We start from the raw sequence: 12,293 nt of genomic DNA, 5'->3' as shown, positions 1-12,293 counted from the left end.
ACCTGTGACTTCGCCACCATGCGATGGTTCTCAGCCTTGGCGGCCTCCAGTAGCTCCAGCACCGGCATCGTCATCGTTAGAGATGCCCCGGCAAGAGCCGGCCCCCCTCGCCGGCCCGATTTCTCAGGAGGCTGGTTCACCTGTGATCGTGCCTTCCCCATCGTCCCCGCCACTGGGTCTTGCCCCTCCCGAGGTGTAACGGGATCCAGAGTTCGACAGCTTGTCGCCCGTTCTGTCCCGGGCTCTGATGGTGGGACGACGAAGGCCTCTTCATGTGGGTCACTTCCAACCGTATTCGAAGGTTCCGGCTCGAGGGTTGGCAATTCCCCCCGACTCCAGCATTCCAATCGACGTGGAGGTCATCGCTACTGCAGAACGCTTCACCTTCCGACGCAGTGGATCACAGTGGCTTCACCCCCCCGAAGGAGGAGGAGTGCAGTAGCCACCAGAAAGGTCGCGGGTGGCGCACATCGGCACGGCGCGTCACAGACAGTAGTTGCCACAAGTAAAGTCCTGTCCACCAGAGGGCACGCGAGAATTCGGCTGCGCCCTCTGCCAGCGGAACAACAACAACTCAGGCAGTACGGGCCGTGCCCAGTCAGTTTTACATTGGGCATGCCTAGTAGACAGTTACCGGTCTACACTATGTGAAGTGCAACGGACAACGTGAATCGTGTTAATACAACTCTCTCTGCTTGTGATGCACATTTAGCTAGTATAAATAAGACAATACTGATAATCCTCTGTGGAAAACAATTAGAATAATTAATGACTCCAGAACAAATGTTTTTAAGAATAGTTTACAAGAGATGACATGGAATGAAATTTATAATAAACCAGGTGCTGACATAAAATTTAATCCATTCCATGATAAATTCATATCACAATATTCTCCCAGGTAAATGGAGGTTTCATGGACTTGATGGTATAGCCAACCAATGGATGTCATATCTAACCAAAAGATACAAAAAAGTTGTACTTAGGGAGATCCTTCTGACCGAGATCCTGTATGGGATTCCTCGAGGCTTAATCTTCGATCTGCTATTGTTCCTCATATCAGAAATGATATTATGTCTGATATACGGCAAGCAGAACTAGTTCTTTCTGAAGATGACAATAGTATTGTAATCAATCCAAGTGTACATACAACAACTGAAGAAATGGTAAACAATGTTCTTAAAAGTGTCATTGACTGGTTTCCTGCAACTGGTCTCTGTCTCTCAATTTTAAGAAGTTATATATTCAGTTCTGCACATCCAGAGGCACTACACCAATGGTAAGAGTGACACATTGGGGCCAAATAATAAATAGGGAAGAAATTTCAGGTGCCCATATTTATGAGAATTTAAACTGGAAAAAGAACATTTTAGAACTCTTAAAACAACTTGGTTCAATCAGATTTGCACTTAGAATCATTGCAAATCATTAAGTAGAGATATTTTTCAATTTCCATTCATTAATATGTGGAATATTTTTCTGGGTAACTAATCTTTACAAAAGAAAGTGTTTATTGTTAAAAAATGTGCCGTATGAATAATATGTGGTGCTCATCCATGATCATCTTGTAGGCATTTGTTTAAGGAGTTGGAATAAGGGTACTGTAAAGCAGCAGTCAAAACACCCATCATGAAGTTTATTATAAATGATTCTCTTGAGTTCAAAAGGAACAATGATGTACACAAATATAATACCAGAAGAAAAAAAAGAGACATTCACTTGCCCACAGTAAGGCTGTTTTTAGCACAAAAAAGGTGTGCACAAGTGAATGCAAAATCGCTCATTCCACATCATTGCAATATATCATGAAAATGATTCCTGAAACATGAAACTAACTAATTGTAACTCATGCACCAAGTACATTCAGTTCTTAACTTTCATTTTCCCTGTTAGATTAGTCAATGGTCTACTTCCGCAACTGTAAGTTACGTCAAACGAAACTGGTATTCTTAAGAGTTCTTCTGATAACAATAACTGTTAACCACTGACCTTTCACTATAGTAATGCCAGTTTTGTTTCATGGTATCAGTTTATAGTGTGTTATCTTTTCAAGGTCCAAGAAATTATACTTTTGCACAAATTTCACTGTCTGAAGATATTTATTCATTCTCAGAAACAGGCCTTAGAACCCTGAAATTTACTTGCCAGTTTTCCAAATTAAAAAAATAGTTGCAATTAGTATTTACTGTTGGTGGCATGAGATCATTAGTATGACTGGATGGACAGTAAAAAATGTAGTGTGTCTGCAAAGTCCTGCTATTATTTCAAAATATCGTAACTTGGAAACTATAAGACATAAAAAACTTCATGTTCTTGTAAGAGATCTAGCTCTCAAAACTTTTTCCTTTGTCCTTTGTTGCAGATCTGAGTTGGTGTGCACCAAAATGGCAACAGACTAGGAGAAGGCACAATTATTTATCTGGTATCAACAACAGTATGGGATGGCACTACCGAAATAAACAAGCATAATGAGGTGGTTCAGAAACTTAAAAATGAAATGTCACAGACTTCCTCTGAAGTGATGTCTGCTTGGGCCTCAAGCAAATGTTGACTGAGTGCCAACAGCATTTTAGCACAGCCCCCAGCAGTCAATTCGTTGAAGATCACATGAATTGCAGGAATTGAGACCAACTGTACATAGTGTTACATAAGTGATCATGCCTTTTGCATACAAAATGAAAATGGTCCAAGCATTACAGCCAAATAATCATTTTACTGTGGCACTCATTCATGTGTTCTATGCTGTTGACCATAGATGCTGACAATGACAGCCTGAAAAAGGGCCGGTTTTCAGTTAGAGCAACATTCCAAATTTCTGGACATGTGATTTGCCACAACGTTACAATTTGGGGCTCCAAAAACTCAGACAACATACGTGAACACATCTGTGGCAGTTCAAACCTTAATGTTTGTTTTGTTTTAATGCTCAGTAGTGTGACAGGCTCATTTTTCTTTGCAGAGAAAACCACAATGAGAAATGTCTATCTGTACATGCTTGAACAATTCCTGCTACCGCAGACTGAGAGCTACAGCCATCCATCATCTTCCAGCATGATGGCATACCCATGTTGGAGTTTGAACATGCAGGATGTGCTAGATGACACACTTCCTTGGAGTATGAAGATGGTATCTGTTCCCGAAAGAACAGATACCATTGATGACCGTGCAGCTTCTCTAGAATGAAATGATAATTAAATCGAAACCCTTAGCTGCCGACAGGTGGTGTTGATATACATCAATGGGGACAGCTGAAAATGTGTGCCCCGACCGGGACTCGAGTGCGGGACCTCCTGCTTACATGACAGACGCTCTATCCATCTGAGCCACCTATTAGGAACACTATGAACGTAGGCTGCGGACAGTTGGGAATGTGGGTCTCACGGGAAGTGTGCAAGGGGTAAGTCCCTGCACTCGCACTATCCTCTGTGCCCTCGGTGGCTCAAATAGATAGAGCGTCTGCCATGTAAGCAGGCAATCCAGGGTTCGAGTCTTGGTCGGAGCACACGTTTTCAGCTGTCCCCATTGATGTATATCAACAGCATCTGTCGGCAGCTAAGGGTTTCAATTTAAATATCATTACTTCCTTGGAGGTTGTTGGGTCAGAAAATACCATCCCACGACCCTTATGATCTCCTGCTGTCATGCCATTAGACTTCTTTTTGTGGGGTTACATCAAGTAATGCAACTACTAAGGGCACCCATAGGATAGGGAGTCTAGACCTGGGGGTATGGAATATTTTTAATATTTTGGAACATGAATGGTGGCTTGTAACTAGCCATAAGAAAGTTCCAGTTCCGCCCCTGTTAAAAACCTGAGTAATACCAACTTTTAAATCACTTTCTTAAAAGGAAGACACCCTTGGCTACACTACATTTCTTCCTTTCCCTGAGAGCGGAGGCTCGATTTCTTAATCAAGTATTTTACTGCATGTCTTGGGCACAAAATGAGCTTACAGATTGCCAGACATATTTATTACAAAACACCTATTAAACACCTCTAACAACTACAAGCGATTATAATCTGTTTAAAGGAAAATGAGAAAGATAAGCTGCATGGAAAATTAATATTTAAAACTGAAAGGAAGAGCAAGTTTTAACTTCCCACCAATGATATCAGAGATGGAGAATAAGCTTAGATCAGACAATTACAGAGAAAGAAATTGGCCCAGCAGTTTTGAACAGAACAATCCCGGTGTTCAATCGAATTGTTGATTCAACTTTTATGCACAATATTTAGACAACCAATCTAGTCACCTTTCTTATTGTGCTGTTGTTATGCACACACGATGCCTAGGCTTAACCAGATTGTGAATTTTGCTTTTCAGAGTATGACCTGTTATTCTTTAAACCATTTTCTCAGTGTTTTCTAGTGTAATCTTAAAAATTAATGTTGAACCTCCACATCTTTTGCCCTACTGCAATTAACAAGCTTAGAAGCAATGACAGTGGGGATCCAAACAGCACATGGGGAGGGGAAGGTGAGGAGGGGAATGGAGGAAAAACACAGAGGTCGGGGTGAAATGGTATGAGGGGGTGAAAATGGGTGAGAGGAGGGTGAGAGTGGGGGGACGAATGTGGGAAAGGAGGAGGGGAAGGAAGGGAGAGAGGAAGAGGAAGGGTGGGTGGGATTTGGAGGAAGGGAGGGAGGAGAGAGGAAAGAGGAAGAGAAAAGAGGGAGAGGAGAAAAGGGATGGAGGGAGGGGAAGGAAAGGAGGGAGTAAAGGTGAGAGGAGGAGACAGAAAGAAAGAAAGGGAGGGAGGAAAAGGGAAAGCAAGGATGGGGGACGGAAAGGATGTGAGGAGGCAGAGGGAGGGAGGGGAGACAGGGAGGGAGAAGGGAGAGCAAGGAAGAGAGGAGGGGGAGTAAGAGGAAGGGAAGAATGCAGAGGGAGAAGGGGGAAGGAAGGGAGGAATGCAGAAGGAGAAGGGGGAAGGAAGGGAGGAATGCAGAGGGAGAAGGGGGAAGGAAGGGAGGAATGCAGAGGGAGAAGGGGGAAGGAAGGGAGGAATGCAGAGGGAGAAGGGGGAAGGAAGGGAGGAATGCAGAGGGAGAAGGGGGAAGGAAGGGAGGCAGAGGGCAGGAGGAGGGTGAAGAGAGGATAGGGAGGAGAGAAAGGAGGAGGGAAGACAGAGGTGTTGGTTGAGGGGGGGAATGGAGGAGGGGGGGAGGGAAAGAGGGGGGAGGGAGGGAGAGGGGGGGAGGGAGAGGGAGAGGGAGAGGGAGAGGGAGAGGGAGAGGGAGAGGGAGAGGGAGAGGGAGAGGGAGAGGGAGAGGGAGAGGGAGAGAGAGAGAGAGAGAGAGAGAGAGAGAGAGAGAGAGAGAGAGACTAGTGTTTTCTTCAGTAGCACAAAACTGGATAGTGTTCTCTCTTTAGTAGCAACAAAACCGGAGAAAACTGTTTACTGGTATCGCTCGAAGTACATTCACATTTGCTGTCCATCGGAAGGCGGAGGCAGATTTCCCTTGTCCCATTACCATACACATGTTCTTTATAGTATATAAATTTCTCATGGGTTTCAGTGTGTGTACACTTATTCCACAGACGCAGCAGTCTCATGGGCCTTTATGGTAAAGTTGTACTTTCTCCAACACTCCAATGAAATGCATATATTGTACTATATTTTTGTCATGGGCACCTGCCACTGTATCAAGAACGAATCTGTTTGGTATCTAAGTGTATTTAGACTGTTCCTATGGCATCAGTCCCAAAAATTTCCAAGCACTGAGGTTGGTCTCATTGTAACCTCTGACTTGACTACCAAAAGCAGGATACTCTTCTTTTCCTGTTGAAAATTTGTATGTTATGAAACAATTATTTCGACCACAGAAACTGTTTTATTACATATTTTGTGACATAAATATATCAAATCGTGAAGAGCAAACAACTCGCACATTACAAAAACATGTAGGATGTCGGACTTGACTTTACATTCAATAATATGGGAGGGAGAATGTTTTGGAAACGTAGGAAATGGTTCCTCCTCACCATAGTATGATACTTCCATAAATTAAACTTGCCTTTCTTGCATTCACACCATTTACAAAACATTTTATAATTTGTCTGATGTTCCCTTGCAGCTGTTAGGGGCTACAACCCCATAAGACTGGCTCCCTCTCTCTCCCTCTCTCTCTCTCTCCGCCACCCTTTCGGCCTGCGGATTTTCGTTTGAAATATTCGACACTGCGGCTAATCAGACTTTGCGTTTCAAGCAATACCAGAGTATTTGAATGGAAGGTAACAACGGTAAGTTAAATTTAGTTCTTGAACTTTCCAATTTGGGGAAAGACTTGGAAAGATAAGACCGTGCCTCACTGAACGAACAATCCTGACATTTGCCAGAAGTAATTTGTGGAAAAGACCGACAGCCGTAATCGGAATGCTGGAATGGGGCTTTGTATAACGTTCCTTCTCGAATAGGAATCGAGAGGTATGAAACGTCGTCTCTCCGTCTAACCGAATGTGCATTCTGTTTTATACATCCTAGCACTCAAAGTGAACTTGATGCAAAACGCGATCGAATAAGAACTGCACATATTCTTGTAGCGACTTACTTCTGCTGGACATCACTTTCAATACTCGGTGCTAAAGCTAATGTCACTTCGTTACCCGCAACAGAAATACTGCCTGACAACACGAAGTTTAAAGAAACAAACTGCCGACTGTTTAAATGTTGTCGCGATATTCTGTTTCGCATAACAATACAAAACTTTACATTTCGTTAATTTTGTCTTGTCCCATAGCTAAAGAACAAATGTTAGTTAGCTTAGTACAAAATTAGAATTGAGCTCCTAACTACTTGTTCCTATCATATTTTTTTCTTTCATTACGTTTTGTGAACTAAGTGCTGCCATGCTGATCGAACGGTGTATATGATGTAGATAACAGGTAAAGGTATATAATTATGATGTCCGGATCATGCGAATATTTTTCAATGTTAGTAGTGTAAGGCGGTGTTATTATTTTGATTACCTAAACTTCGTACAATTCAATAGTACTTGGTTACTGCACAGACGGCTGAAATAAAATATCTCTGCTAGTGTTAAACGCCTGGAAATTCTTGGTTAAAACCCTACGCTGTTTCAGGATAGGATGTGGTCTGTATTTTCGAAATTTCAAACAAGGTGATTTTTAGAACAGCCTGTGTATTAGATATTTCTAAATAATTGATAATTTGGGACCATTTCGGTCTTAGTATAGTAATTTGACGTTTGGACCTGCTGGTGCTACTTACATATCGCTAAATTGCCTGTACGTAGCGCCAATCCCGCTGTCGACGGCGGCCTTAGAAAACCGCTGCCAGTCTCTTACGTGAACCATGAATGCGAATGAGCCACAACCCGCGGTGCTGTTTTGCTGATGATGAAGACAGCAATATGCAATTGGTTGCCAAAACATTGCCAGCCCACGATTTGGAGTCATAATAAATATTGCAGTTACGCCACATACCTCGGACGTTCGCTTGTCCGAGCGCGCTCTATTGTCAGAGACGTCTTGTCAGCAACTCGAATACTGACGCCAGTTTGCACGCTTCAGCGATACTGCCAGAATATTAAGGGATTTAAAATTCGAAAAAGAAGAAAATAATAATAAAAACAACTCTGATTATATTACGCCACGTACGACTGAATGATCAACATGAGTTCAATCCTGAGCTTAAAAAAAGGCAATACATCCTTTTGTTTTTGAAAGGCGTTCTCATTGGTTACGATGTATTACTTTACCCAGACAATTTTTAGTGGAGTAATACAGGCTTATGGGAAAAGATACCAGTCCTATGGTTTGCAGATGTCATAGGCATCCTGACCATATGTAAAGTAGACTCCGACTTGCTGACTATAAATTCTATAGTCAAAAATGAAACAAAGTAAAGACGAAAATGACGGATAGGAATACAACTAACACGTTAAAAGTGAAAATTGGGAAATAATTAAACTGTGTATGAATGACGCCGAAGGCTTTCTTCAACGAATGAACTACTCTGTTATGAAGTGTTGACATGTAACAAAGAAATATTTTTCCTGAAGTGTAGTGCCTGAGTAGAGCACTGTACAGAAGCGTACTGTTAGTTTTGTGTTGTTACGGATGAACCATGGACCTTGCCGTTGGTGGGGAGGCTTGCGTGCCTCAGCGATACAGATAGCCGTACCGTAGGTGCAACCACAACGGAGGGGTATCTGTTGAGAGGCCAGACAAACGTGTGGTTCCTGAAGAGGGGCAGCAGCCTTTTCAGTAGTTGCAAGGGCAACAGTCTGGATGACTGACTGATCTGGCCTTGTAACAATAACCAAAACGGCCTTGCTGTGCTGGTACTGCGAACGGCTGAAAGCAAGGGGAAACTACAGCCGTAATTTTTCCCGAGGGCATACAGCTTTACTGTATGATTACATGATGATGGCGTCCTCTTGGGTAAAATATTCCGGAGGTAAAATAGTCCCCCATTCGGATCTCCGGGCGGGGACTACTCAAGAGGATGTCGTTATCAGGAGAAAGAAAACTGGCGTTCTACGGATCGGAGCGTGGAATGTCAGATCCCTTAATCGGGCAGGTAGGTTAGAAAATTTAAAAAGGGAAATGGATAGGTTGAAGTTAGATATAGTGGGAATTAGTGAAGTTCGGTGGCAGGAGGAACAAGACTTCTGGTCAGGTGACTACAGGGTTATAATCACAAAATCAAATAGGGGTAATGCAGGAGTAGGTTTAATAATGAATAGGAATGCGGGTAAGCTACTACAAACAGCATAGTGAACGCATTATTGTGGCCGAGATAGACACGAAGCCCACACCTACCACAGTAGTACAAGTTTATATGCCAACTAGCTCTGCAGATGACGAAGAAATTGAAGAAATGTATGATGAAATAAAAGAAATTATTCAGATTGTGAAGGGAGACGAAAATTTAATAGTCATGGGTGACTGGAATTCGAGTGTAGGAAAAGGGAGAGAAGGAAACATAGTAGGTGAATATGGATTGGGGGACAGAAATGAAAGAGGAAGCCGCCTGGTAGAATTTTGCACAGAGCACAACATAATCATAACTAACACTTGGTTTAAGAATCATAAAAGAAGGTTGTATACATGGAAGAACCCTGGAGATACTAAAAGGTATCAGATAGATTATATAATGGTAAGACAGAGATTTAGGAACCAGGTTTTAAATTGTAAGACATTTCCAGGGGCAGATGTGGACTCTGACCACAATCTATTGGTTATGACCTGCAGATTAAAACTGAAGAAACTGCAAAAAGGTGGGAATTTAAGGAGATGGGACCTGGATAAACTAAAAGAACCAGAGGTTGTACAGAGATTCAGAGAGAGCATAAGGGAGCAATTGACAGGAATGGGGGAAATAAATACAGTAGAAGAAGAATGGGTAGCTTTGAGGGATGAAGTAGTGAAGGCAGCAGAGGATCAAGTAGGTAAAAAGACGAGGGCTAGTAGAAATCCTTGGGTAACAGAAGAAATATTGAATTTAATTGATGAAAGGAGAAAATATAAAAATGCAGTAAGTGAAACAGGCAAAAAGGAATACAAACGTCTCAAAAATGAGATCGACAGGAAGTGCAAAATGGCTAAGCAGGGATGGCTAGAGGACAAATGTAAGGATGTAGAGGCCTATCTCACTAGGGGTAAGATAGATACCGCCTACAGGAAAATTAAAGAGACCTTTGGAGATAAGAGAACGACTTGTATGAATATCAAGAGCTCAGATGGAAACCCAGTTCTAAGCAAAGAAGGGAAAGCAGAAAGGTGGAAGGAGTATATAGAGGGTCTATACAAGGGCGATGTACTTGAGGAAAATATTATGGAAATGGAAGAGGATGTAGATGAAGATGAAATGGGAGATACGATACTGCGTGAAGAGTTTGACAGAGCACTGAAAGACCTGAGTCGAAACAAGGCCCCCGGAGTAGACAATATTCCATTGGAACTACTGACGGCCGTGGGAGAGCCAGTCCTGACAAAACTCTACCATCTGGTGAGCAAGATGCATGAAACAGGCGAAATACCCTCAGACTTCAAGAAGAATATAATAATTCCAATCCCAAAGAAAGCAGGTGTTGACAGATGTGAAAATTACCGAACTATCAGCTTAATAAGTCACAGCTGCAAAATACTAACACGAATTCTTTACAGACGAATGGAAAAACTAGTAGAAGCCAACCTCGGGGAAGATCAGTTTGGATTCCGTAGAAACACTGGAACACGTGAGGCAATACTGACCTTACGACTTACCTTAGAAGAAAGATTAAGGAAACGCAAACCTACGTTTCTAGCATTTGTAGACTTAGAGAAAGCTTTTGACAATGTTGACTGGAATACTCTCTTTCAAATTCTAAAGGTGGCAGGGGTAAAATACAGGGAGCGAAAGGCTATTTACAATTTGTACAGAAACCAGATGGCAGTTATAAGAGTCGAGGGACATGAAAGGGAAGCAGTGGTTGGGAAGGGAGTAAGACAGGGTTGTAGCCTCTCCCCGATGTTGTTCAATCTGTATATTGAGCAAGCAGTAAAGGAAACAAAAGAAAAATTCCGGGTAGGTATTAAAATTCATGGAGAAGAAATAAAAACTTTGAGGTTCGCCGATGACATTGTAATTCTGTCAGAGACAGCAAAGGACTTGGAAGAGCAGTTGAATGGAATGGACAGTGTCTTGAAAGGAGGATATAAGATGAACATTAACAAAAGCAAAACAAGGATAATGGAATGTAGTCGAATTAAGTCGGGTGATGCTGAGGGAATTAGATTAGGAAATGAGGCACTTAAAGTAGTAAAGGAGTTTTGCTATTTGGGGAGCAAAATAACTGATGATGGCCGAAGTAGAGAGGATATAAAATGTAGGCTGGCAATGGCAAGGAAAGCGTTTCTGAAGAAGAGAAATTTGTTAACATCCAGTATTGATTTAAGTGTCAGGAAGTCATTTCTGAAAGTATTCGTATGGAGTGTAGCCATGTATGGAAGTGAAACATGGACGATAAATAGTTTGGACAAGAAGAGAATAGAAGCTTTCGAAATGTGGTGCTACAGAAGAATGCTGAAGATTAGATGGGTAGATCACATAACTAATGAGGAGGTATTGAATAGGATTGGGGAGGAGAGAAGTTTGTGGCACAACTTGACCAGAAGAAGGGATCGGTTGGTAGGACATGTTCTGAGGCATCAAGGGATCACCAATTTAGTATTGGAGGGCAGCGTGGAGGGTAAAAATCGTAGAGGGAGACCAAGAGATGAATACACTAAGCAGATTCAGAAGGATGTAGGTTGCAGTAGGTACTGGGAGATGAAAAAGCTTGCACAGGATAGAGTAGCATGGAGAGCTGCATCAAACCAGTCTCAGGACTGGAGACGACAACAACAACAACGGATGAAGGGAAGGGAAAGAGCAAAACCCGATACCAGTACATAGCCACCTTCTCATGAATAGTGGGAAGGGATCAGCTGAGCTAAATGATCCCATCTGACGGCTGGACCACCATCAACAGTATCACATGCCTTCATGAGACACTGCAATTCAGGACATTGGTGCAAAGACTGCAGATCAGAAACTTCATGCAACCACCTCTCATCTACATGCCAGCCAAATACTGGTAGAAAAAATTATCCAGCACCATAATTTTGAGTCGAGTGCCACTGTATGGCTGTGTGTTAGTGACTTTAGCTACAGAGGGGGAGGGGGGGGGGGTGTATTTACACTATGTACAGAAAATAAGATCCCGTATATTTGCTCCCAATACCAGCATCTTTTTTTCTTCTTACTAAGGTGGCTACAGAAATCTCAACAGAATGCAATGTAAACAGTGTTTGTACACCTAATACAGGACTGGTCTTGCCACATAAGTGAAATAGACAGCCACTTATGAGCAAAAATTTAGGAGGCGGCACAATTCAGGTAGAAATTCAGAAAATTTGAACAAACTAGGATTAATCCTTATGATATTGACCCCCTGGCCAGCATAATAAATATACTTTGGAATCATCACTCTTGTGATCACACATACAAGCCCATTCGAACATGAATGAAGAAAGGTTAGATCATAAGATAATAAGATCATTAATGATGGAGTACAAACTGAGATGATATACAACAACAAGGTAGGTCTACAGAGGGAAAATAACATGGGTCATCAATGCCCTGTTAGCTGGATCAGTCAGTAAGACCCTAATTATATCTGGCACCTCTAATCTGGTTTGAAAATGGAACATCTGATAATTTTCTGTTCATCTTTTTACTAACAAAAATGCAATATTTATGTCCTTACACATTCACAGCCATAGTCAGATCCCATAAAATTCTTC

At 42.1% G+C, this 12,293-nt stretch overlaps 1 protein-coding gene and 1 long non-coding RNA gene across 3 annotated transcripts in view; one reads left to right on the top strand and one right to left on the bottom strand.

The window, feature by feature from the left end:
* LOC124794786 overlaps nt 1-12,293 on the bottom strand; it is a 246,117-nt gene that overhangs the window by 211,366 nt on the left and 22,458 nt on the right. The window lies entirely within an intron of this gene.
* Nucleotides 1-12,293, top strand: part of LOC124794787 — a 68,508-nt gene that overhangs the window by 39,420 nt on the left and 16,795 nt on the right. The window contains exon 3 of one of the 2 annotated variants that reach the window (XR_007016611.1): nt 2,360-2,747. The exons of the other annotated variant lie outside the window; for it this stretch is intronic. This is a non-coding gene — a long non-coding RNA (uncharacterized LOC124794787). Of the gene's footprint in view, nt 1-2,359; nt 2,748-12,293 lie in introns of those variants that run through there. 2 annotated transcript variants of the gene reach the window in all.

Source organism: Schistocerca piceifrons, chromosome 4, assembly GCF_021461385.2.
Source record: "Schistocerca piceifrons isolate TAMUIC-IGC-003096 chromosome 4, iqSchPice1.1, whole genome shotgun sequence".
Lineage (NCBI taxonomy): Eukaryota > Metazoa > Arthropoda > Insecta > Orthoptera > Acrididae > Schistocerca > Schistocerca piceifrons.
The sequence above is the reverse complement of the archived record's forward strand: the minus strand, read 5'-3'. Positions and strand labels throughout refer to the sequence as shown.